We start from the raw sequence: 26,586 nt of genomic DNA on the forward strand, positions 1-26,586 counted from the left end.
GGCTGGCAGGGAGGAAGCTGGCAGAACTCAGTGACCTCAAGAGGTTGAGTGAACGTCTGTGGCCCAGGAGATGGTTTGAGCATTGGAGGGTTCCCAGTAAGATCACTCTGCCAAGGGCTTCCTCCATGTACCCATTCCCAGCTGCCCGAGTCTGAGACACTCCATAGCCAGAGCCCACGATAAGGATGTGGGTTAGGCTAGTTCGTCTGCTCCATGACTCAGGAAGTATTCCCAGACTGGGAGAAGGACCCAGAAAGAGCCAGTTCCTGTGTAGGTGTGTAGGGACCCTCCAGGGACTGTGTAGGGTGGCCAATCAGGGACAAGAGTTTAGGGTGTCTCCAGGGAGCCCTGGTCCTTACTGGTGAGGGCGACCCCAGAAGCATTAATCACCCCACTTCTGGGGAGGGGCGTGCCTAGTTTTCTGTAATTCAGAGAACATCTGGAAGCAGTGTGCAGTGACCAGCTGTGACAACTGCTTAGATGGCAGGAGAGAGGTGCCAGAGGGGCTGGGCGGGGCTGCGATCAGTCAGCAGGTACTCACAAGCCCTTGAAGACCAAGTATTATCCACTCTGGGGCAGTTACACAAAGGACACTCACACACCAGTCCATAGGACATATGCACCCCTGTGCTCACAGCTGCATTATTCACAATATCCAGAGAGTGGAAACAGACTGAACGCCCGCCCACAGATGACTGGCTAAAGAAGTTATGGGAGGTATATAATATTCCATGGAATATTACTCAGCAGTAAAAAAAAAAAAGACAACTTTGTGTCCTTGGGACAAAATGATAGAACTGGAAGTGGTTATGCTTAGCAAAATAAGTAAAGAAATGAAAGACAACTACCAGATTTCTTCACTCATATGTGCAATCGAGAGATCTGATGCACATGAACTTACAAGAAAAAAAAAAAAAACCACAAGCAAGCAAACTGTTTCTAAGACTTGTGAGAACTGTGGTAGGCGAGCCAGGTGGTGGTGCTCCTGGTTACGCACACACGTTCAAGTGCACGAGGATCCAGGTTCAAGTCCCCAGAAGCTGGGCTGCAGGTATCTCTCTGTCTCTCTACCTCTCTACCCCTTCCAGTTTCTCTCTGTATTTATCTAATAATAAATAAATAACAATATTTTTCAAAAGAACTGTGGTGGTAAAACTCCCATTTTCTGCACCCCAGAAAGAATTTTGGTTCATCCTCCTAAAGGAATAAACAGTTGGGAAGTTTCCAATGGAGGGGATGGTGGTGGATCTATATGGAATTACACCCCTTTTACAATTATACAATCTTGTGAATCAATACTAATGAGATAAAATGCAAAAAGAAAGATAAAATGCATCATACATTAAATTAAAAAAATAAATAACTAGGTGGTCAGGTGGTGGTGCGCCAAGTTAAGTACACAGAATGCAAAGCGTAAGGGCCCACTCAAAGATCCTGGGTTCGAGCCCCCGGCTCCCCACCTGCAGGGAGGTCGCTTCACAAACAGTGAAGATGGCCTGCAGGTGTCTCTCTTTCTCTCCCCCTCTACCTCCCCCTCCTCTCTCAATTTCTCTTTGTCCTATCCAGTAAACATAAATAAAATGGAAAAATAACTGGCCACCAGGAGCTGTGGATTTGTAGTGTGGGCACCGAGCCCCAGCAATAACCTTAAAGACAAAAAAAAAAAAAAAACAAATTATGGTCTATCTTTGGAAGGTGGGAATACAGACCTTTGTGGTGGGTGTGGTATGGAAATATACTTGGTAACCTTACAATCATACAGAGAATCATTACAAAGAAAATGGAAGCAAGATAAAAATCAAATATAAAAAGAAAAAAATCAAGTATTACTTTCTTTTTTATCTAATTTTTAAAATTATATTTATTTATTCGTCTATTTATTAGATAGAGACGGCCAGAAGTTCAGAGGGAAGGGGGAGATAAACGGGGAAGAGAGACACCTGCAGCCCTGCTTCCCCACTCGCAAAGCTTTCCCCCTGCAGGCGGGAGCCGGGGGCTCAAACCGAGGTCCTTGCACATTGCGGCATGTGCGCCCAACCTGGTGCTCCACCTCCCGGCCCCAGGTATTGCTTACTTTGTGGGACATTTCCTCTCCTGACTGCCCCTCATGTCTGCTGTCTCACACTCTTCTGAACACATGATGTAGTCTGTGGCACAGCTCTTAACAAGGAGCCCAGGGCACCTTCTAGAGAGCTGTCAGCATTCCGCTTCCTGACCTGGGAGGCTGTTGCATAAGCACTCAGTGTACTGTGATCATGTCTTCACCCGAACTGCCCCTGCGGCTACAGACAGACTATGACCCACATAGTCAACAACTGCCACCTCTCCAGATTCAAAGGTCTCGAAACTTTACATCAGGCTCAACCTGACGCTGTTGACTGGCTACGGAAGAAGGGCAAACGCTAGAAGAAGAAGTGGATAATTGTGTCTTGTGTATTTTTCTGCATGTGTGATACATTTCATAATAAAAAAAAGTTGAGGGAGTTCCAGGAAGATGGTGGACTGAGAAGCTGCTAGCAGCGTGAGCTCTGATCACATCTTCTGGAAACGGTTCCAGATGCCACCAGGATGCTGGCCAGGCTTCCCTGGATTGAAGACCCCACCAATGTGTCCTGGAGCTCAGCTTCCCCAGAGACACACCTTACTAGGGAAAGAGAGAGGCAGACTGGGAGTATGGACCGACCAGTCAACGCCCATGTTCAGCGGGGAAGCAATTACAGAAGCCAGACCTTCTACCTTCTGCAACCCTCAATGACCCTGGGTCCATGCTCCCAGAGGGATAGAGAATGGGAAAGCTATCATGGGAGGGGGTGGGTTATGGAGATTGGGTGGTGGGAATTGTGTGGAGTTGTACCCCTCCTACCTTATGTTTTTGTTCATTAATCCTTTCTTAAATAAAAAAATTTTTTTTAAAGTTGAAAGGTAAACACAAAGACGGTCTTCTCTGTGAGGCCGTCTCTCCTCCCTGCTCCCTCGATATTATTAAGTTTTACTCTACCCATGGCCTGTGGTGGTGGTCTCGGCACTGTGTTAGGGAATAAAGGACCCCCAGGGGAGGGGAATGGTGGCAGGGATGACTCTGCACAAAGGAAGGAAGAAAGGAAGAGAGGAGACTTCTAGGAGATGCAGAACACCAAAGATGGAGAAGCCAGGGGTGAAATGACTGTCCGCAAGACATTACGGGTGGTTCATCTTGGGGATCTTTGCTTTCTGTGTAGCCGTAAGTCAAGCCAGTTCATTGAAACATTATGGGAAAGGATATTCTTCTGAGCTTGAAGAACTTGCAGACACCCAAGCGGCTCAGATGGGGCAGGCAAGATGGCGCCCGTGGACATGTTTCATGGGGCTGGCCTGTAGGAAGGGGTCAGAAGGTGAGCACTGGCTAGGATTCATTTTCTGTCCCTTTCCCTGGTAAGGTCTGCTAAAAGCAGAGGATTGGAAGTGGGGGCTTGTTGGGTTGTGTCGTGGGGAGAGAGAAGAGACCAGGGACTCATGGTGGAACAGGAATGCAAATCTTTATTCATGCGGACATCCCAGAATTGAGTGTGAGCACAGTGGTTCAGGCCATGTGGAGCTAGCAAAATGGCTGCCTCCCACTATGCCCACCAGCCCTTCTTCAGGTCGGTTAGTGGAAGAGAAAAGAGCAAAGAGAGCCAAAGCAGAGATAGGAGAGGCTTTTATGGGAGGATTCCGGAAGTGGCAAGTCGGGACGGGATTGGCTAGGAAAGGGGGTGGAGAGGGGCAAAAGGCATGTTGGGAAAGTGGAAGCGTCCTTAGCAACTTTTGCAATGGTTTTAACTGAATTAGCAATACCCTGAGGGGATAACGTGGTGGTGGGGATCTTTCAAGCTCAACAATGATTATGTAAGTAGAGCAGGGGGCTGGCTTTAAGGCCCAACAGGGGCTGGGGGAGCAGGAGGTGTGTCTTTAAGAGGGGGGAGGTATACTGGCTATTGCCAACAGCTCAGCCCACTCTGGCTAAGTTAGAAGATGCCTCAGAAGAGGAAGCATCACAAGATATGATGAGACTCACAGAAGCCCCCCTGCCCCCCAGAGGTCCAGAGTCAGACTTGAGTGAGAGCCAAACTCAAGCCACACAGAGAAAACAAAATGGCACCACAGCAACAGGACAGTCCAGCTCTGACGGTGCTGACTCCATTTCTGCCCCCAAAGTCAGGTGCCCCTGACCCCATGTTTCCGGATAGAGTCGACATCTCCACAAGTGGGAAGACGGGAAGACTAAGACAGCCCACAGAGCCTGGGGACAGTGACACACACACACACACACACACACACACACACACTAAGACAGCCCACAGAGCCTGGGGACAGTGACACACACACACACACTAAGACCAGCCTACAGAGCCTGGGGACAGTGACACACACACACACACACACACACACACACTAAGACCAGCTCACAGAGCCTGGGGACAGTGATGCACACACACACACACACTAAGACCAGCCCACAGAGCCTGGGGACAGTGACACACACACACACACACACTAAGACCAGCCCACAGAGCCTGGGGACAGTCACACACACACACACACACACACTAAGACCAGCCCATAGAGCCTGGGGACATTGACACATACACACACACTAAGACCAGCCCACAGAGCCTGGGTACAGTGACACACACACACACACACACACACACACACACACACACACTAAGACCAGCCCACAGAGCCTGGGGACAGTCACACACACACACACACACACACACACACACACACACACACACACACACACACCAGAAGGCAGGGGTGTGGTGACAGGGTGGAGGGCGCAGGCCCAGAGTAATCCTTAAGGTGGGGAATTCTCCAGAATTGTGTGTGAAAGCCGTTGAAAGAACACAGACATGACAAATAACCTGTTGCTGGAAGTTGAAATTGGGTAATGGTGGGAGGCCTGGCTTATGATGAAATCTGTGTACTACGCTCTGAGCCATCTCCTGGTCCCCAGTAACTGTCTTTTTTGTTTGTGTGTTTGTTTTCTTTATTGAGGGGTTAATGCAGTGCAGTCACTGACATATGCATACAGTTTCATTATGGACCAGGCCCACAAGGTTTTTTTCCTTCTCTTCCTTGCCCCCTCTCTCCCCAGAGTCCTTTTCTCTGGTGCAATACACCATGTCCAGTCTGTTTCACTCTGTGCTCTCTCCCCGTTGTTCCTACCTTCTTAAGTACCGCCTCTAAGAAATGAGATCAGTGTCTTTTTTTTTTTTTTTTTTTGTCTCCAGGGTTATCACAGGAGCTCGCTGCCTGCACTATGAATCCGCTGCTCCTGGAGGCCATTTTTACCTTTATGTTGCCCTCATTTATTGTTGTTGTTATCGCTGTCATTGTTGCATAGGACAGAGAGAAATTGAGAGAAGAGGGGAAGACAGAGAGGGGGAGAGAAAGACACCTGCAGACCTGCTTCACTGCTTCTAAAGCGGTCCCCCCACCCCCCGCAGGTGGGGAGCCGGGGTCTCAAACCGGGGTCCTTGTACTCCGCACCATGTGCATTTAACCCTCTGTGCTACCACCCGGCTCCCAAGTGTCTTTTTTTTTTTTTTGCCTCCAGGGTTATTGCTGGGGCTCAGTACCTGCACCATAAATCCACTGCTCCTGGAGGCCATTTTTCCCCCTTTTGTTGCCCTTGTTGTGGTTATTATTATGGTTATTGTTGATGCCGTTCATTATTGACTAGGACAGAGAGAAATGGAGAGAGGAGGGGAAGACAGAGGGGGAGAGAAAGACACCTGCAGACCTGCTTCACCACCTGTGAAGCGACTCCCCTGCAGGTGGGGAGCTGGGGGCTCAAATCGGGATCCTTACGCCGGTCCTTGTGCTTTGCACCACGGGCGCTTAACCTGCTGCGCTACCGCCCGATCCCCTCAAGTGTCATTTTTTAATGACAACCAAAGAGCATTAAAACTTCTAGAAAGCAGTGAAGAAAACTTAACCCCAGGGGGATGGGCGGTGGCACACTCCGTTAAACGCACATAGTACTAAGCACAAGGACCTGTGCAAGGATCCAGGTTCGAGCCCTCTCTACCCACCTGCAGTGGGAGACACTTCATGAGTGGTGAAGCAAGTCTGCAGGTGTCTTTCTTTGTCTCTCTCCCTTGATCTCTTCCTCCCCCTCTCAATTTCTCTCTGTCCTATCCAATAAAATGGGGGGGGGGGGACAAAATGGCCTCCAGGAGCAGTTGATTCATAGTGCCAGCACCAAGCCCCAGCACAACCCTAGAAGCAAAAGAAGGAGGAAGAGGAGGAGGAAATGAAGGAGGAGAAGAAAACCTCACCCAAGTCCGCCTTTCCTTGAGGCATTACTGTCCTCTTGAGTTCAGAGAAAGACAGAGACTTGGAGGAGTAGGGAGAGGAGGGCAGGTCACCTTCCAGAATGCAGAAAGAGTTCAGGGCTTCAAAGGAAACGACTAGAAAAGAAGGAGCAGTCATCAGGAACCTGGGTGTGGCCACATTCTCACCCCAAGCCAATCTGTAGCAAATGCCTGACTCGAGACACAAGACCCAGAGCGTCCCCAGGCCACCCTGGATCAGGACTGGGTGCTGGCTGCCTCTCCCTCTCAGCTGCACCCCCAGCCCCACCCCAGGGCTGAGACGGACAGGACGGGGGCTGAGCAGATGCCATCTTCGGGATTCCAGGGATGTGGTGCCCTGGGCCAGGCTGCGGAGGCCTTGGGGCCTGGCATGGGACAAACAGAGCCACCCTGAGACGCGGGGGCAACCAGATGAACTCATTCTTTCCTGGGCCCGGCAGCACTCTGATCATAAAACCCAAATGCTGAGCAAGTGGCTCCTGGTTTCTCTGGGGCAATAGTTGGGAGCGGGTTTCAGCAGAGCTGCTCCAGCTTCTGGCTCAGGGCTTTGCTGCCTCTCCCCTCCATGCCTTCTCCAGGGACCAGGGAGGCTCAGCAAGACAGCAAAGGCACACCTCCTCTCAGAGGGCCTAGCAGGTGTGCCCCTTCCTCAGAGAGGCCCTATCCGAGAGACCCAGTGCCCGAAAACCTACACCAGTGTGCTCTCCATGCTCTCCAGCCCTTGAGTTTCAGACAAAGCCAGCCAGCAAGATTGTACGTTGCAGGCGGCAGCACTCCTGGAGTCCTCTGGACTCTGAAATTGCTTCCTTTGACAGATGGGGAAACTGAGGCCTGGAAATAGGGAGGAAGCTGAGTGAGGTTGTGGTGGCAGAGCTGGGGCTTGGCTCAGACACCTGGACACCGTGTGAGACAAGCAGGGGTTAACTGTTAAAGAGAAAAGCAAAGGTTCACTTCCTAGTTAAAGAAAAATGCAGGGGCTGGGTGGCGGCCCACCTGGTTGAAGACATATGTTACAGTGAGCAAGGACCTGGGTTTGAGCCCCCGGGCACCACCTGTAGGGGAAAGTTTTGCAAGTGGTGAAGCAGGGCTGTAGGTGTCTCTCTGTCTCTCTCCCTCTCTATCTCAGTCTTTCCTCTCCATTTCTAACTTTCTCTATAAATACAGATAATTTAAAAATAAATACTAAATAAATACAGATAATTTAAAAAGAAAGAAAAATGCAGTTGGGATGGAGGTAGATAGCATAACGGTTATGCAACTAGACTCCAATGTCTCAGGTTCAATCCCCCATACCACCATGAGCCAGAGCTGAGCAGTGCTCTGGTAAAAAAAAAAAAAAAAAAAAATGAGAGAGAGAGAGAGAGAGAGAGAGAGAAAGAGAAAGAAAAGAAATGAAATGAAAAGAAAAGAAAGAAGGAGTGGAAGAAATAAAGAAAAGGAAAAAAATGGAGGTGTTTGCCATCTTCCCCCTTCTCCCAGCACAGACAGGGCTTCCTCCTGTTGTCATCCAAGTGGCCTTAGACTCTGTGTCTTCTGCCCAAGAGTCTGCTGATAACTCAAACAAGTTGTACTCTCTGGGTGGTTTTTTTTTTTATTTATTTAAGAAAGGATTAATTAACAAAACCATAGGGTAGGAGGGGTACAACTCCACACAATTCCCACCACCCAATCTCCATATCCCACCCCCTCCCCTGATAGCTTTCCCATTCTCTATCCCTCTGGGAGCATGGACCCAGGGTCATTGTGGGATGCGGAAGGTAGAAGGTCTGGCTTCTGTAATTGCTTCCCCGCTGAACATGGGCGTTGACTGGTCGGCCCATACTCCCAGTCTGCCTCTCTCTTTCCCTAGTAGGGTGGGTCTCTGGGGAAGTGGAGCTCCAGGACACATTGGTGGGGTCTTCAATCCAGGGAAGCCTGGCCGGCATCCTGATGGCATCTGGAACCTGGTGACTGAAAAGAAGGTTAACATACGAAGCCAAACAAGTTGTTGAGCAATCATGGACCCAAAGCTTGGAAAAGTGGAGAGGAAGTGTTAGGGAGATACTCACTGCAAACTCTAGTGTACTTCTGCTTTCAGGTATATATTTTGCACTAGTTTATGGATACATGTGAGCATATGCTCTCCCTCTCACAGAAACTGGTGTATGTCTAGGTTTTGGGACTTTGTTAGAAAGTGAACCACCTGAGATGAAATTAGAGTATACTATGAAAGGAAAGGTCTCACCTGAGTGATGAAGCTGAAGGGTTGTCATTCCACACGTGAAGTCTCTGGACACAGTCTGAAGTGAAGCATGTTGAGGTGGCAATCGTTGCGTTGATTAGGTTGCGATCGGCAGATGCAATATTATTTGGTATGGATTGGGAGAGGCATACGGGAAAGTGGGCCCTATCCAAGGGTTCCAGGACTGGGGGAAGTAGAGGCTCTATAGTGGAGATGTGAGGTTCCTGCTGTCTTAGGGTTCCAAAAGACAATCGATAGTTACTGTTATCATCACATTATTTGGTAATTGGGTTAACTTTGAAAAGTCCTTTTGTTAGGGTTTGCTGTACAGTACCCAGTATCTTGTATATTATAGCTGTGCTATTGGTTGCTACTCTGGGTGCTTTTATTATTATTATTTTATTTATTTATTAGATAGAGACAGCCAGAAATCAAGAGGTGAGGGGAAGATAGAGAGGGTGAGAGAGAGAGAGGGAGAGAGAGATCGTCAGCCCTAATCCACCATTCACAAAGCTTCCCCCTTGCAGGTAGGAACCAGGGGCTTGGATCTAGGTTACTGTACATTGTAACATGTGCACTCAACCAAGTGTGCTACCATTCGACCCCAACAAGTTGTACTCTCTGTGTACACAAAAGAAGTCACCTGTGAAGCTGGTTGCTGAATGACTATGAGAAGATTGATGACTGTGCAAAGGGGCAGCACCATTGTGCTTGGGGCCCAGTATCCTGTGCACACAGTCTGGCTGGGTCTGCCAGCAGAAAAATAAACAAACAAAAAAACAGCTTCCTGCATGAGAATCCTCTAACAGGTGTTCTTCTTTGTCCCTCAGCCTCTGAGAAGCAGGGGAGGGAGTCACAGAGAGCAGAGGACCCAAGAGGAGCACAGAGGCCCACCTCCTCCAAGAGCACCGCCCCCGCCCCCACCCTACTTCAGATGCCAGTGAACTGAGGCACCAAGCCTCCTTTTCCTTTCATTTCTCTGCCTTTGTAAGAGAGGGAGTTCTACTCCATGTGAGGGGACATTCCCCTACCGTCTGGCTTCTGTGAGAACTTAGGGATAGTCCCAAAAGGGACATTGTCAAATCATGGTGGTTTTATGATCCAAGATGTCCAGGAGCAGCCCGGGGAATAGGCCCAGTGGATACAGTACTGGACTCTTGAGCATGAGGGCCCCAGTTCGATTCCTGGCATAGCATATGCCAGAGAGAGGCTCTGGTCTTCTCTCTCTCTCTCATCAATACACAAATGAATAGGGCAGGGAGTCAGCCCCTTGGTGAAGCAAAAGCCATCCATGACCAAGGAACCAAAGGTCTCAGGCTTAACCCCCCAGCACCACCACCTCAGCACGGCTCAGGTCTCTCTCTTTGCATCTTTATCTCAGTATCTCTCATTCATTCAAAAGTAAATAAATAAATATTTTCTTTAAAAAATAATAAATATCTGTTCGAGCACCAGCTCCCCACCTGCAGGAGAGTTGCTTCACAGGCAGTGAAGCAGGTCTGCAGGTGTCTGTCTTTCTCTCCCCCTCTCTGTCTTCCCCTCCTCTCTCCATTTCTCTCTGTCCTGTCCAATAATGATGACATCAGTAATAACAACAACAATAAAACAACAAGGGCAAAAAAAGGGAATAAATAAATATTAAGTCCTCTTGATTGATTGATCCACTGAGCATTAAGTAGTGGCCATCCCTATCTTTTTAAATTTTATTTATTTTTAAGTCTATCATGTCAGATATGAGAATAGCTGTTCCTGCCCTTTTTGGGGGGGCCATTGGCTTGTATGATAGTTCTCCATCCTTTCACTTTGAGCCTGTGTCTGTCTTGTTGAGTTAGGTGTGTTTCCTGTAGACATTGTTGGGTTGTGTTTTCTGATCCATCTTCCTACTCTGTGCCTTTTAATAGGTGAATTCAGACCATTGACATTTATTGATATCAAAGATTAAAGATATTTTGATGACATTCTTGTAGATTTTTAGAGTGTTCTGATAGATGGCCTATTTATGGTGGTCTGACTGTTTATGGGAGACCTTTCAGAACTTCTTTCAGGGAAGGCTTCGTGGTAGTTGATTCTTTCAACTTTTGCTTGTCTGAGAAGGTGTTTTTTTTTTTCTTTTTTTTATATTTATTTTATTTATTTATTCCCTTTTGTTGCCCTTGTTGTTTTATTGTTGTAGTTATTATTGTTGTTGTTGTTGTTGGATAGGACAGAGAGAAATGGAGAGAGGAGGGGAAGACAGGGAGGAGGAGAGAAAGATAGACACCTGCAGACCTGCTTCACCGCCTGTGAAGCGACTCCCCTGCAGGTGGGGAGCCGGGGTTCGAACCGGGATCCTTATGCTGGTCCTTGTGCTTTGCGCCACCCGCGCTTAACCCGCTGCACTACAGCCCGACTCCCCCTGAGAAGGTTTTTTATGCCTCCATCTAGTCTGAATGACAGTCTAGCAGGATACAGTAGTCTTGGTTGAAAGCCTTTCTCATTGAGGACTTGATACATATCTTGCCATTCTCTTCTGGCCTGTAGTGTTTGTGTGGAGAAGTCTGCTACTAATCTCATGGTTTTTCCTCTGTAGGTGACTCTTTGTTTTTCTCTTGCATCCTTCAGGATCCTTTCTTTATCCTTATTCCTTTCCATTTTAAATATGATGTGTCTTGGTGTCTTTAAGTTTGGGTTAATTCTGTTTGGGACCCTCTGGGCTTCTTGAACCTTTATGTTTTTGATGTTGTCTAGACTAAGAGAAGTTCTCAGCTATTATGTCCTGAAGAATGTTTTCTTCCCCTCCCTCTATTTCTTCCTCCGGTAAACCAATAATGCATATATTATTTCTTTTGAAGTCATCCTATAGGTCTCTGTTGTTGTTTTCAGTATCTCTTAATCTCTTTTTAAAATCTCTTACTTCTTTTTTAGTTGTCTCTAATTCATCTTCAATCTTACTAATTCTGTCTTCAGCCTCATTTATTCTATTCTCTCTCCCCTCTACTGTTTTCTGAAGTTCATCTATTTTGTTACCCTGTTCTGTTAGTTTTGCTTGTTCAGCTGGTTGTGTTCTTAGCTCAGCTATTTCAGCTTTCAGCTCTCTAATGACCTTGAGATAATTAGTGTTTTCTTCCAGAGTCTCATTTGTTGTTTCCGCATTTCTAATGACAATTCTTTCAAACTCTTTACTCACTCCTGTGATTATTTCCTTAACTAGTGTTTGGATATTGACTTCATTATTTTGTGCTTCATCCTTTGGGGGGGGCTTTTAGCTGGATTCTTGTCCTGATTCATTTCTCCAATATTTTATCTTGTTGCTTTAACCATTTTATATAGTATGTTATGAGGTCCCTCTCTCAGTACTTTTCAAATTACTGACCACTCTTGCCTGGATTGACTTGTGTCTACGTAAGGTAATTAAAGGGTTCACAGTTGTGGAAATTGACAGTTGTTTCAATATTATTTTAATCCCTGAGTTGGAGCTCAGTGGCTTAAAAGCCTCTTTTGTTCTTCTTCTTCCCTGTAGGCTATGGGAGCCTGAGGGCTTTTAAACTGTAGGTAGGCTTCTTAGCCTAATCACTGACTCCTGACCAAGAGATAAAGCAGGGTGGGGGAGAGATAGTATGCAAAGAGACTATGCAAAGGTTATGCAAAGAGACTCTCACACCCCAAGGATCCAAAGCTCTGGGCTCAATTCAGCTTCTCTGCCAAGCTGGGCAGCACTGCGGAGCCCTGTGAGTTTCTAAACAAGTCCCATTTATAGTCTGTAGGTTCTGAGGCAACTATTCACTATGTTCTCATCAGGAGAACAACATGCAAAGGCTCCCACCACACAGCCCCACCGCTAGACCACCAAGGTGTAGATCTTCTCCTGAGTTTCCTGGTCAGTTCTCTGTCCCCGGTGTCAGCACAGGGCCTCCCCCTGCTGCTCCGGCTTCTGAGGGCAGTAGCAACGGAGACTCACAGTTGCGTTTGGTGAGTCTTAGGGGTCCTCTCCTTCCTTCAGCCGTCTTTTTTTTTTTTTTTTTTTGGTAAAACAGACTGGAGGTGGTGCCTCAATCGGTAAACTGCTTGACTGTTACCAGCCACTTAATCTCTCCCTAGGCTCCTCTCTGTCCACGAGCCACACGTATTTGCACTCACCGGTGATTTGGTTGGTTTCTGAAGTTGTTCTAGTCCTGCCTTGTTGCGGTCCCAGATGATCTCCTTTTTGTTGTTGTTTTGTTTATTATTATTTAACTATTTTGGGGCAGTTAATGGTTTACAGTACAGTTGCTGACATGCTTTATTATTCAATGAGATAATCCATGAAATTACTTAGCATTATGCCCAGAACTTCACTTTTCTTATCTATCACTCTTAGTTCTCTTGCGTTCATATTTTCTCTTTTTTTTTAAATAATCATTTGTTTAATGATGCACACACTGGGGAGAAAGGACATGAGAAGCATTCCATCAGTGGTGGGACACTGAACTCAGGACCACACGCATGTTAAGTCCTATGTTCAATCTACTGAACCACCTTGCTGGCCCTCTTTCTTTACTTATTCCACTTTTTTGGAAAAAGCTTCTCTTATCTCTCAAGCAATTAAGCCTCTCAGGGCTCAAATGCCACATGTCCCAAAAATCTTGTAATAGTTCTTAACAAGCTGCATTGCAATTAACATTTGTCTCTCTTCACTGGACTTCCTGCAAGCCAGGCCCTGTCAATCTCTTGGTAATTTCATCCCTAACACAGCACTTTTCACATCTTCATTCATTTACTACCAAGGAAGCACAGTGCTTAAGCAGTCAAGGAGCCCCTATTCCACTTTCTTTTCTCTCTTTTTTTAATTTAATAATGATTGACAAGTCTATTGGATAAGAGGGGGGCAATTCCACATGATTCCCACCACCAGAGTTCTGTACCCCATCCCCTCCATTGGAAGCTTTGGACCTTTATTGGGTGCAGAAGGTGGAAGGTCTGGCTTCTGTAATTGCTTCTCTGCTGGACATGGGCATTGACAGGTCAATCCATACTCCCAGCCTGTTTCTATCTTTCCCTAGTGGGATAGGGGTCTGGAGAGGTGGGGTTTCAGGACACATTAGTGAGGTCATCTGCCCAGAGAATTCACGTTGGCACCATGATAACATCTGCAACCTGGTGGCTGAAAAGCAGTAAGATATAAAGAAGAGTAAATTGTTTAATAATCAGGAACCTAAAGGTAAGAATAGAGCAGATGAGATTTGGGGGTCTCCATATTGGAAAGAGCTAGTAGGTCTATTTCAGGTATATTCCAAGAGGCCCATAACTTTACTAATTTTTTCTTGGGCCTAACAGCTAACATGCAGATGGGCCAAAGGTATTTTCTGGGGAGATGGTGTCAGAGTTGGAAATAGGACTAGAAAACTGAACCAGGGAAAAGAGTAGCTCCCAAAGATAAGGAAAGCACAGAAATACCATCTGATCTGGGGCCCATATTCAGCACAGGAGCCTGTGGAACCTCTGAATCCCTGTCAGTATGAGCTCACAGTCCATGGTCGCAGCTGGGAACATTCTAGGCTGCTCTCATTTCAGGACCCTCGAGTGGCAGAGTAGGATGACCCAGCCTCCCTTCAGAGAGTGGGGAGTCCCTACCACTGCTGCTCCACATTGAGGGAAAGGTCCTGTAGAACATGGCCAGGATTTGAGCCCGGCCACCAATATAACCACATGGGAGAACAATAGCATGGGGGAGAGCTTCTGTGTCATGGTGTCTCTCCTTCTGTCTCTATGTCTCTCAATCTTTCTCTCTCTCTTTTTTAACTTTTTTTTTGTCTCCAGGGTTATCACTGGGGATTGGTGCCAGCACGATGAATCCACTGCTCCTGGAGGCCATTTTTTTTCACATTTTTATTGGATAGGACAGAAATTCAGAGGGAAGGAGAGAAAGAGAGGGGAAGAGACAGAGAGACATCTACAGTACTTGCTTCACCAATTGTGAGGCTCCTTCTCTGCAGAGGGAGACCAGGTGCTTGCACCCAGATCCTTGCCCACAGTAATATGTGCACTTAACCAGGTGTCTCAGCACCCGGTCCCTGAGGAGAACTCTTAAGGGCAGGCTGAAGTGTGGTCTTAAAGGCTGCATTTACCACCTGTTCCCACCCTCCTAAGTTCAGGAGGAAGAGAAGCAGGACTAATACAGCCATTAGAATGAACAGCCATGTTCAGTACCACCCTTGCTCACTGCTTTGTCCAAAGGACTCCGTTGAGAGGCCAGTTCCGTCAAGTTAAAGTCCCAGGAGAATGGTGATGCCTCAGGATCAAGAGTTCCTGGGCAAGGTTTTCTCTCAGTCTTTCAGGACCTTCTCTCTTTCTCTCTCCCTCTTCAAAAGATTTACTGGGGCCAAGAGATGGCCCATCTGGTTGACTACACATGTAATGTGCAAGGACAGGGGTTCAAGCCCCTTGTTCCCACCTTCAGGAAGGAAGCTTCTTAAGTGCTGAAGCAGTTCTGCAGTCTGTCTCTCTCTATCCGCCCTTTCTTTTTTTGTAATTTGTTATTGGATAGAGACAGAGAGAAATTGAGAGAGAAGGGGGAGATAGAGAGGAAGAGAGACAGAAAGATGCCTGTAGACTTGCTTCACCGCCTGTGAAGCGACTCCCCTGCAGGTAGGGAGCTGGGGGTTCGAACCAGGGTCCTTACGCTTTGTGCCATGTGCGCTTAACCTGCTACACTACCACCCGACTCCCTATCCCCCCCCCCTTCTTCTCGATTTCTGGCTGTCTCTGTCAAATAATTAAAGATGATTTTTAAAAAATTAAAGATTTATTAATTAATTTACTTACTTCTTTCTTTACTTTTTTAGGTAGAAACAGAGATGCAGAGCATGAGAAAGACCACAGCACTGAAGCTTCCTTTGATGCAGTAAAGCCTGAGCCCAGCAAATGGCAAGGCGGCGTACTACCCAAGTGAGCTATTTTGCCAGCCCTATTTATAAGAGAAAGAGGCCAGAGCACCACTCAGCTCTAGCATATGGTGATATCAGCCCAGAGATGGAGCCTGGGAACTCAGGATCTCAAGTTTCAAAGTCCAGTACACTTCCTCTGTGTTTCTCCAAACCCCTTCTTTCTCTTTCTGTCTCTCCCTGCTCCCCCCCTCTCTCCCCTTCCCAGAAAGTCCTTGTTTCCTCTTACTGTCTCCAACCACCCCCTTCTCCCTTGCCTAGAAAATGAAAGAACAAAACAATAAAAACAAAACAAAACACTGCTCTCCCCAACGGGCTCCCAGGGGCTGAGCAGGCTCAGGGCTTCAAAGGACAGCACACACACATTTCCAGTTGTGGGTGTCTAGTTTTTCTGTGAGACTTGCCTCGAAGCCTTTCAGCGGCCAGCACAAAGCCAGGCACAAGTTTGGGGGAGGAGGGGGAGGAGCTCAAAGGGGGATGAGGAACCTTCCAAAAAGGACAGGGGTCCTGGTTGGAGTGAGGTCAGAGGCGGGAGCAGCTGAGAAGGTCAGGGTCAGAGCTGAGGGGTCAAGTCCGAGGAATTTCTCCTGGTCTTTCTGGTCCTGGGACCCCAGACCAGGAACAAAGTCCCCTGCCCCCCCACCACCACCCTCATACTGCCTGACCCCTGCACCCCCATCAGCATCAGCCCAGGGCTAGGGGCTGTGACAGAGACCTGGTCAACATCAGGCTGACTGATGCCAATTAAGACCCAGGAATCCCCTACCCCTACCCTGGGCTCAGATCAAAAGGCCCTGGCCCTCCACAAGGGTCCCCAGACCATAAATCTAGGGGTGCTGGCCTCCCTAACGAGCTGTCCAGACCCACGGAGCCCTGGATCCTGTTTCACCCCCCACCCCAGGAGCAGACGGCCAGAGTGAAGGACCCTGGGCTCCCTGGACACTGCAGCACCCCATTCCCCCTCAGGACCCACCTTCCCTCAGGAAACCCCCCCATTCATGCAGAGGGGGCAGGTTGTGGAACCACTGGAACCCTGGGCCACTCCTGCCCTGGGCGGCCAAGCAAAAATCACTCAGTGCCCATTGTCTGGCCCAACAGGAATTTTAACCGCTAACATCTGGGCTCAGGAGACTCCGGAAGAGCAAATGTCTTCACCTCCTTTGATTCCCTTCACACAGAGGCCTTTTTAAGTTTTAATTTGAGGCGACCCCTGACCCCAGTTCCCATTCCCATGGACTCCAGATATTTCCTGTGCCCTCAGATAACCTGCTAAGCCAGCCCCCACCTGACCAGAGGCCTAGCTGAGGGGGCCTCCCTCCCCACAGCCTGAGCTGGGCTACAAGGCCCCCACAAACACCCACCACACAGCCCCAAGCCTCTGGCTCCCTCCCAACTCTCCCCCCTTCTTTCAAGGAGTCAGTGACAGAGTACACCCCTCCAGACACCCCCCCCCTTTACTAGGCTCCAGGGTTCTGGGTCCAGATCGGCTCAACCCCCAGGAAGCAGGGACCCAGGCCCCTTTGGTCTCCTGCCATGAGGATTTTTAATAAAAACAGTCCGCAGAATCTCTGGAGACATCTACCAAGTGCCAGGTCATGGGGTCGCTGGGGTATAAGGGCTCCTCATATCCAGGTGAGGTGCGGAACCACCCAGAAGCTTTGTCAGAAGTGACCTGCCACCACTGGGAAAGAAATATCCCTCTCACAGGTCTGCTTGGACTTGGAGCTACCTGGCTGAGCCTGCATGGTGGGGCCTGTATGAGACCAGTCATACAAAGGCAAGGAGGGCAAAAGAAGTCACCGAGGGCAGAGTGAGGAGAGGGGGACAGAGGCTACCAGACCTTTACCTTCTACCTCCCCACCCCGCCAAGGAGCTTTCAATACAACTGAAGAATTGTCTGTGTGTGTGTGTCTGTGTGTGTGTGTCTGTGTGTGTGTGTCTGTGTGTGTGTCTCTGTGTATGTGTGTGTCTGTGTCTGTGTGTCTGTGTGTGTGTCTGTGTGTGTGTCTGTGTGTCTGTGTGTGTGTCTGTGTGTGTGTCTGTATCTGTGTGTCTGTGTGTGTGTGTGTGTCTGTGTGTGTGTGTGTGTCTGTGTCTCTCTGTGTGTGTCTGTGTGTGTGTCTCTGTGTGTATGTGTCTGTGTGTGTGTGTGTGTCTGTGTGTGTCTCTGTGTGTGTGTCTGTGTCTCTGTGTGTGTGTCTCTGTGTGTGTCTCTGTGTGTGTCTCTGTGTGTCTCTGTGTGTGTGTGTCTGTGTCTCTGTGTGTGGTGTGTGTCTGTGTGTGTGTCCATGTGTGTGTGTGTCTGTATGTGTGTCTGTGTGTGTGTCTTTGTGTGTGTTTCTGTGTGTGTGTGTCTGTGTGGTGTGTCTGTGTGTGTGTGTGTCTCTGTGTGTGTCTCTCTGTGTGTGTGTCTGTGTCTCTGTGTGTGTGTGTGGTGTGTCCGTGTGTGTGTGTCTCTGTGTGTGTGTGTCTGTGTGGTGTGTCCATGTGTGTGTGTCTGTGTGTGTGTCTCTCTGTGTGTGTGTCTCTGTGTGTGTGTGTCTGTGTCTGTGTGTGTGTGTGGTGTGTCTGTGTGTGTGTCTCTGTGTGTGTGTCTGTGTGTGTGTCTCTGTGTGTGTGTGTCTGTGTCTTTGTCTCTGTGTGTGTGTCTGTGTGTGTGTCTCTCTGTGTGTGTCTCTGTGTGTGTCTCTGTGTGTTTCTGTGTCTCTGTGTGTGTGTGTGGTGTGTCCGTGTGTGTGTGTCTGTGTGTGTGTGTCTGTGTGGTGTGTGTGTCTGTGTGTGTGTCTGTGTGTGTGTGTGTATCTGTGTGTGTGTGTGTCTGTGTCTGTGTCTCTGTGTGTGTCTGTCTGTGTGTGTGTGTGTGTGTGTCTGTGTGTGTGTGTGGTGGCTTCCCAGCTCTGGCCACAAGCTTCTTGAAGTTGAAAACTTGGGGCCAGTGAAATAGCTCACCTGAATAGCTTGCTGTTAAATTTACTATGTCTGTGACCCAGGTTCTAGCCTCACCACTGCCACTTTGAAGGAAGCTTCGGTGCTGTGATATCTCTCTCTGTTTCACTCTCTTTCTCTCTGCAGTTCTACATCTCTGCCTCTATCAAATATAAACAACTTTGAAGAAAAAAAAAAGTGGGGACTTCCCAGCAGTGGCTGATGACAGAGGCTTCCCATAGGTTACCCACAATGCGCTAGGTCAGGGCCTCTGGCAGCCATTACTGCAGTGAGGTCACTCTCCAGAGCCCAGAGCCTTCTCAGACCCAGTCGGACCTACTCGCTCCTCCCCCCAGGGCAGCCTCCCTGGCCCCAGGCCCCAGCCTAGGCTCCCTCGTCATTGGCTTGAGCACATGATTCCCGTGAAAAGCTTCTTGCCCAGACTTCCCATCCTGACCTCGGCAGGCCCAGTGACTCACGCTGCCTTCCCAGGCTGGTTCACCACAGCTGACATCACCTTCACCCCCACCCTTTCCCAGCAAACGCCAGTGAGCCTGCTCATTCCTCAGACCCCTCCTCCTCCTCCTCCTCCTCCTCAATCTCCAGAACTGGAAAGAATAACAAGGTGACTCAGCCAGAGGCAGGACTTGCCTGTCGAAGGCCCCAGGTTCAGTCTCTGCTATAGTAGTGTCCTTGCATCTGTGGTGCACCCAGCTGAACTCACATGTTATAATGCATAAGGACTGGAAGGGGCCAGGCAGTGGCACACCTGGTTGAGTGCACACATTACAGTGCACAAGGACCCGGGTTCGAGCCCCTGGTCCCCACCTGCAGGGGGAAGCTTCACAAGTGTGGTGAAGCACGGCTGCAGGTGTCTCTCTGTCTCTTACCCTCTCTATCTCCTCCTGCCCTGGCAGATTTCTCTCTGTCTCTGTCTAATATTAATAAGTAAATAAAGTATTTGGAATTCCTACAAGAAAAGGTCTAACCTTCCCTGGTAAGGAGAAAGGAATAACAAAACAATGTTTCAAAAAATTATAATGCCCCAACACTTCACCTGCACTATTCCAGCCTTTAGGTCCATGATTGCTCAACAATTTGTTTGGCTTTGTATGTTAACTCTCTTTTCAGCCACCAGGTTCCAGATCCCAGCATGATGCCGACCAGACTTCCCTGGACTGACGACCCCACCAATATGTCCTGGAGCCCCGCTTCCCCAGAGCCCCATCCTACTAGGGAAAGAGAGAGGCAGACTGGGAGTATGGACCGACCAGTCAACGTCCATGTTCAGCGGGAAAGCAATTACAGAAGTGAGACCTTCCACCTTCTGCATCCCACAATGACCCTGGGTCCATGCTCCCAGAGGGATAGAGAATGGGAAAGCTATCAGGGGAGGGGATGGGATATGGAGATCAGGTGGTGGGAATTGTGTCGAGTTGTACCCCTCCTATCCTACAGTTTTGTTTTTGTTAATGTCTCCTTTCTTAAATAAATAAATAAATAAATAAAAATCATAATGTGCAAGGACCAAGGTCCAATTCCCCAGCCCCCACCTATAGGGAAGAAGTTTCATGAGTACTGAACAGTATTACAAACCTCTCTCTCTCTCTCTCTCTCTATATATATATATATATATATATATATATATATGTGTGTGTGTGTGTGTGTGTGTGTGTGTGTGTGTGTGTGTGTGTGTATGTATGTATATACATATATATATGCTGTGCAGATGTCCCCTCAGGCTAGTGCCACTTCCCACGAGTTAATATGGTATCCTCAAGTGCCTTTTTCAATCAGTCCTGTCCTGACACGTCACTCCTGGTTGTTACCCTATAAAGCCCTCCTACTTCCTCTCTCTCACTCTCTCTCACCCGGTTTTTTTACCTCGGTGGTGGATGGTGGTGTGCGTATCGGGGGATGGCCATTTTTGGCTAGCTCCACGTGGCCCGAACCACTGCACTCTGACCCAACCCTGAGGTGCCCGCGCGCGAATAAAGGATTTTCTTTCCCTCTCTCCACCGCATCCCACTGCCGCAAAGCGACATATATATTCCCCTTCCTCTTTTAATTTCTCTCTACCTCTATCCAATAAATAATAAAATAGGCCCGACAGCAAAGTAAGCAAAAACAAAAGTAAATCAGTGGAACTACATCAAACTGAAAAGATTCTGCACAGCAAAGGGAACCATCACCAAAACAGAATGCCACCCTACAGGATGGGAGGAAATCTTTACACACCGTACACCAGCAAGAGGATAACAGCCGAGATCTAGAAAGAGCTCACTGAACTCAGCAGCAGCAACAACAAAGCCATGAAAGTGGGGAGAGGACAGGGCCAGAGTCTTCATGACAGACAAGATCCAGAGGGCCAACGGGCACATGAGAAAGTGCTCAAAGTCACTGACTGTCAGAGAAATACAAGTAAAGACAGCAATGGGATAGCTCTTTGCACCTGTGAGGTCTGGAGCTTTCTCAGAAAGTTAGACATGAACCTACCCTCCTTTGGGGCCCCTATAGGACCTTGCCCTCAATGTGGAGCAACAGTGGTACAGAATGTTCCATCCTCTGAAGGGGGGGGTTGGATAACATGCTCTATCTATCACCTGAGGAAGATGGGTCCTGAAATTAGTGCAACTTGGAATTTTCCTACTCATGACCACAGAATGCAAGTTTGAACCTATAGGGATGCAGAGTTACATTGGCTTCCAAGCTGAATGTGGGCCCCAGATCAAATTGATGGGATTTTAAAAAAATATTTTATTTTTTCATTCCCATCCTGGCATCCTGTCACGAGGTCCCAAGGTTCCCCTGAGGAAACCAGCCTCCCCCACCCCCCCTCACCTCCACCTGCCCCACCACCATCCCCTTAACCTGCTCATGGCCAGGCTTCCAAGGTCAGTTCTGATCCAGTTGTCTGGATTAAAAAGGAGCAGTTCTGAGGGGCCAGACTGCTTGCTTCCAGTGGACTTACTATGTGACAAAGAGGCCACCAATTACTTTTATTGGTTTAGTATTAGATAGAAACAGAGATAAATTGAAAGGGGCATGAGAGATAAAGAGAAAAAGAGACAGAGATACCTGCAGCCCTGCTTCATCACTTGTGAAGCTTTCCTCCTACATGTGGGGACCAGGGGTTTGAACCTGGGTTCTTTTTTTTTTTTTTTGGCCTCCAGGGTTATTGCTGGGGCTCTGTGCCTGCACCATGAATCCACTGCTCCTGGAGACCATTTTTTCCCCTTTTGTTGCTCTTGTTGTTTTATCATTGTTGTGGTTATTATTATTGTTGTTGTTGTTACTATCGTTGGATAGGACAGAGAGAAATCGAAAGGAGGGGAAGACAGAAAGGAGGAAAGAAAGATAGACACCTGCAGACCTGCTTCACTGCCTGTGAAGCGACTCCCCTGCAGGTGGGGAGTCGGTGTCTCGAACCTGGGTCCTTACACAGATCCTTGCGCTTTACGCCACATGTGCTTTAACCTACTGTGCTACTGCCTGACTCTCTGAACCGGGGTCCTTACGCATTGTAAGGTGTGCCCTCAACCAGATGTGTCACCGCCTGGCCTCAGGAGGAGCAAAGGCCCAAAGGACAGCCTCTTGCATTGATCTGGCCGCTGAATTCCTACACATCTGAGGGGCTGGGCCCAAGAACCACAAGGCAGGTGGACAGCTATCCCAGTGCACACGTGAGCAGAAGACAGAGCCCAGTGTCCTAGAGGATGTCAAGAGAGGCTGCTCAGGGTGCTGGGGCAGCCCCCTCCCACCCAGGAAGAGGAAGTAGTGGACTTGTCTTGCCTCTTGTCCAGCAAAAGCACCGGGCATTTTTTAAACCATCTTTTAAATGTATTATCTATTTATTAAAGTCTTTATTTACGGGGGTCAGGCGGTGACGCAGTGGGTTAAGTGCATGTGGTGCAAAGCTCAAGGACCAGCCTAAGGATCCCGGTTCAAGCCCCCGGCTCCCCACCTGCAGGGGGGTCGCTTCACAGGCGGTGAAGCAGGTCTACAGGTGTCTTTCTCTCCCCCTCTCTGTCTTCCCCTCCTCTCTCCATTTCTCTCTGTCCTATCCAACAACAAACGACATCAACAATGGCAATAATGATAGCCACAGCGAGGCTACAACAACAAGGGCAACAAAGGTGGGGGGGGGGGAATGGCCTCTAGGAGCAGTGGATTCATGGTGCAGGCACCGAGCCCAGCAATAACCCTGGAGGAAAGAAAAAAAAAATTAAAAAAAAAGTCTTTACTAACGAGAGAGAGGACCAGAACATCACTCTGGCACATGCAATGCCAGGGATCAAACTCACACATACAAGTAGGGTGCCCTCCCTTCTGCAGCATGTCCCAGGCAGCAAGCCCACCCTCTGCATTGCCATGGGAGCTTCTCTGGAGAGATGGGTGCTTCTCCCTCTCACACTAGACCTGCTGGCTCCTTTCCCCAGCTCAGTTCTCCCCAGCATCTCCTGCCTTCTCCCCTCCCATCTGTCCAAGTCTCAAGCATCTTTCTTCTTCCTGAAGCCCTGCTGTATTTAGGAACAAGGGCATTGTTCCAGAACCCTCAATGACTCCCGCTCACACCAGGTTGAAGTCCCGATCCTATAGCCAGCTTCAAGGTCTTCTGCAGTGAGGGTGACCAGAATGCCCGCCTGGCCTGGGACAGCGTAGTGAGCACCTGCCTCCTGACATGATCACTCACTGTACCTTCTGTCGTGCAGTCCATCAGCAGTGGCCCTGTCTGGAAATGAGTGACAGGGTCACACTGTCTGTGTGACCTGCAACCCACTCCCAGCCTGGTGCCCCAGCCACTGGGCACTGTCCTTGGCTCAGCCCTCCACACTGGGGACTCCTAACTCTGATTGCTCACGGGGTCACTTGGGGATAATTGATAAATACGGAGGGGCCTGGCAGTGGTGCACCAAGCTAAGTGCACATATTATCAAGCACAAGGACCCAGGTTCGAGCCCCTGCTCTCCACCTGCAGGGGGTCTGCTTCACGATTGGTGAAACAGGTCTGCAGGTGTCTTTCTCTCCCTCTATCTCCCCTCTCAATTTCTCTCTGTCCTATCTAATAAAAAAATAGGGAAAAAATGAATAAGAGGTTTCCAGGAGTGGTAGATTCACCAGGAGTGGTAGATAACACCAAGCCCCAATGATAACCCGGGTGGCAAAAAAATAATTGTTAATTAATTAATTGATTTTTTTAATGTTGCTGCCTGAGTTCACCCCAAAGCAATGTTATTAAACTAGAGCTTTGGGGTCAGGTGGTGCTTCACCTCTCAAAGCTCACATGTAACCAAGCAGGAGGACCTGGGTTCAAGGCCCAGGTCCCCCACCTACAATGGGGCGGGGGGGAAGGTTCATGAGTGGGGAAACACTGCTGCAGGTGTCTCTCTTTCTCTCTGTCTCTTCCCATGTATCAAAAAAAATAATCAAATAAATAAGTAGCCACTGGGATGGTGGAGTGGTACTGGCACTGAGCCCCAGCCTCCATTTTCTTCCCCTCTCCTCTCCTCTCCCCTCTCCTCTCCTCTCCTCCCTTTCCCACTCCTCTCTTCCCCTCTCCTCTCCTCTCCCCCTTCCTCTCTCTTCTTCTCTCCTCTCCTCACCTCTTCCCTCCTCTCCTCCCTTTCCCTCTCCTCTTTTCCCCTCTCTTCTCCCCCCTTCCTCTCTCCTCTTCTCTCTTCTCCTCTCCTCTTCCCTCCTCTCCTCTCTTCGCCTCTCATCTCCTCTCCCCCTTCCTCTCTCCTCTCATCTCTTCTCCTCTTCTCTCCTCTCCTCCCTCTCCTCTCTTCCCCTCTCCTCTCCTCTCCTCTCCTCTCCCCCCTTCCTCTCTTCTCTCCTCTCCTCTCCTCTCCTCTCCTCTCCTCTCCTCTCCTCTCCTCTCCTCCCTCTCCCTCTCCTCTCCTTTCCCCCTTCCTCTCTCCTCTCCTCTTCTCTCCTCTCCTCCCTCTCCCTCTCCTCTCTTCCCCTCTCCTCTCCTCTCCTCCTTCCCTGGTGGTCAAACACAATAGATCCTCTGGGTAATTTCAGGTCCCCCAAGGACAGCTCAGATGGGCAGCTAAGGTTGAGAACAAATGGCCTGAAAGAGGGGTCCTGCAACTCTGCCCCCAAGTCCAGGTCAGACAGACTGTTCTGCTGCAGCCTTTTGGAGCAACATGCTGTCGCTACCCATCCCTCACACCCTACGCAGCTGCCAAGCCCAGCTCCAATGCTCTGTCTTTCTCCATCTAACTCCAGAGCTGGCAGGAGCCTCCTTTGCCCCCCACCCCTGTCCGCTGTCCTCAGGTACCACGTTGGCCACCTTCACAGTGCACGAGGTCCTCAGGACAGGTCACACGATGCCTCTCCAGGAGCCAAGGACCCAGGCCCAGCCCGCAATGAAGACACCTGCTCGAGGCTGAGTGACTCTCACTGCTGGTCCCAGACCTGGCAGGTACTGCCCATCACGCTGCTGGGTACCACCCTGCCTCTCCAAACTTCTCCTGTGTGTGGCATTCATTGACTGCTGCATTCATTCGTTCCACTCTGTTCCAGGAGCTCTCTTCCTACCTCCTCCCCTATGGATAGGTCCCCTGCTTTAATGGAGAGCTCATCTCCATGTCCTGGACCACTCTGCGCAGCAGCTTAAGTATAATGGTCCTCGGTGAAGGTGTGAACCATTAGCTGTTCAGTGAATAAAGAAGGTGGGATCCAGTACATTGAACAAACCACAGTAGAATAGTAATTAGCGGGGATCGGGCAGTAGAGCAGCGGGTTAGGCGCACGTGGCGCTAAGCGCAAGGATTGGCATAAAGATCCGGGTTCGAGCCCCCGGCTCCCCACCTACAGGGGAGTTGCTTCACAGACAGTGAAGCAGGTCTGCAGGTGTCTGTATTTCTCTCCCCCTCTCTGTCTTCCCCTCCTCTCTCCATTTCTCTCTGTCCTATACAACAACAATGACAACATCAATAACAATAATAACTAGAACAACAGTGAAAAAATAGCAAGGGCAACAAAAGGGACAATAAATAAATAAATATAAAAATTTTTAGAAAGAAGAGTATTTAGCAACCAGAGAGAGAGAGATCCTAATACATGTTACAATTACAATATAAATGAACTTTGAAAGCATCATTCTGTTGTCTGGGAAGTGGTGCAATAGATAAAACATTGGACTCTCAAGCATAAGATCCCAAGTTCAATCCCTGGCACCACTTGTACCAGAGTGATATCTGGTTCTCTTTCTCTCTTCTTATATATTTTTTTAACTTTGTTTGTTTAATTTGATGGGACAGAGAGAAATTGAGAGGAGGGCTGATAGAGAAGTAGAGAGAAAGAAGGACAAAGATACCTGTAACACAGCTTTACTTGCTTGTGAAGCTTTCACCCTGCATGTGGGGACCAGGGGCTTAAACCCAGTCCTTGTGCATGGTAATATGTGCACTTAACCAGGTGTGCCACCACCCAGTCTCTCTCAGTCTCTCTCTCTCTCTCTCTCTTATCTGTCTCATAAATAAACAAGATAAAATCTTTTGGGGAAAAAATGCTGGATGAAATACACTAGATGCAAAAGACCACAAATAGCATAATACCATTTTGATAAACTATCCAGAATAGACAAATTCATAGATCCAGAAAACAGATCGGTGGCTGGGAGGAGGGGGGAGCTGGTGAATAGGTGAGGGCTTTCTTTAAGGGAGGCAGGCCCACTCCAAAGCTCGATAATGGTGACGGCCGCACACGCTTTCGACTCTTCAGAAAACCCACCCAATGGCCCCCTATTCTGTGGCAGGTTTTATGGCCTCTGAATTATATCGCAATTAAAAAGAAATATTGCTGGTGGATTTTTTGTTTCCTCCTTTTATCCAGTTGACAAGAGTCCCTTGTAATGTTTGCTAAGAGCATAGGTTTCCCCCCCCCCCAGCACCCCATGGTGCAATTCCCAAGAGCCACTTCATGGCTCCCCAAAGGACTTGGGTCAGAGCACTCTGTCCACGACATCAGACCCTCAAAAGACAAAATTCTTTAACCTATTATTTCAAAGAGAGAGAAAGAAACAGAAATGAAAAGGGGGTGGGGTGGTGGAGAAGATTTCAAACACAGCCAAAACTCTGTTTTTCGTCTGCTTCTTATTAAAAACAGACTGGGGCCCCCAGAAACCCCATCAGGGCTAGGTAATGAAGTAATCATGATCATAATAAAAGAACAGAATGGAAAAATGGCC

At 48.6% G+C, this 26,586-nt stretch overlaps 1 long non-coding RNA gene across 1 annotated transcript in view; it reads left to right on the forward strand.

Moving 5' to 3' along the window:
• Positions 1–19,660, forward strand: part of LOC132537630 (uncharacterized) — a 72,364-nt gene extending 52,704 nt beyond the window's left edge. Inside the window, exons 2-3 of the long non-coding RNA XR_009549092.1 lie at positions 15,363–15,465; positions 19,518–19,660. This is a non-coding gene — a long non-coding RNA (uncharacterized LOC132537630). The remainder of the gene's footprint in view (positions 1–15,362; positions 15,466–19,517) is intronic.
• Positions 19,661–26,586: the final 6,926 nt, after the last annotated feature.

The sequence above is a fragment of the Erinaceus europaeus genome, chromosome 3 (genome assembly GCF_950295315.1).
Source record: "Erinaceus europaeus chromosome 3, mEriEur2.1, whole genome shotgun sequence".
NCBI lineage: Eukaryota > Metazoa > Chordata > Mammalia > Eulipotyphla > Erinaceidae > Erinaceus > Erinaceus europaeus.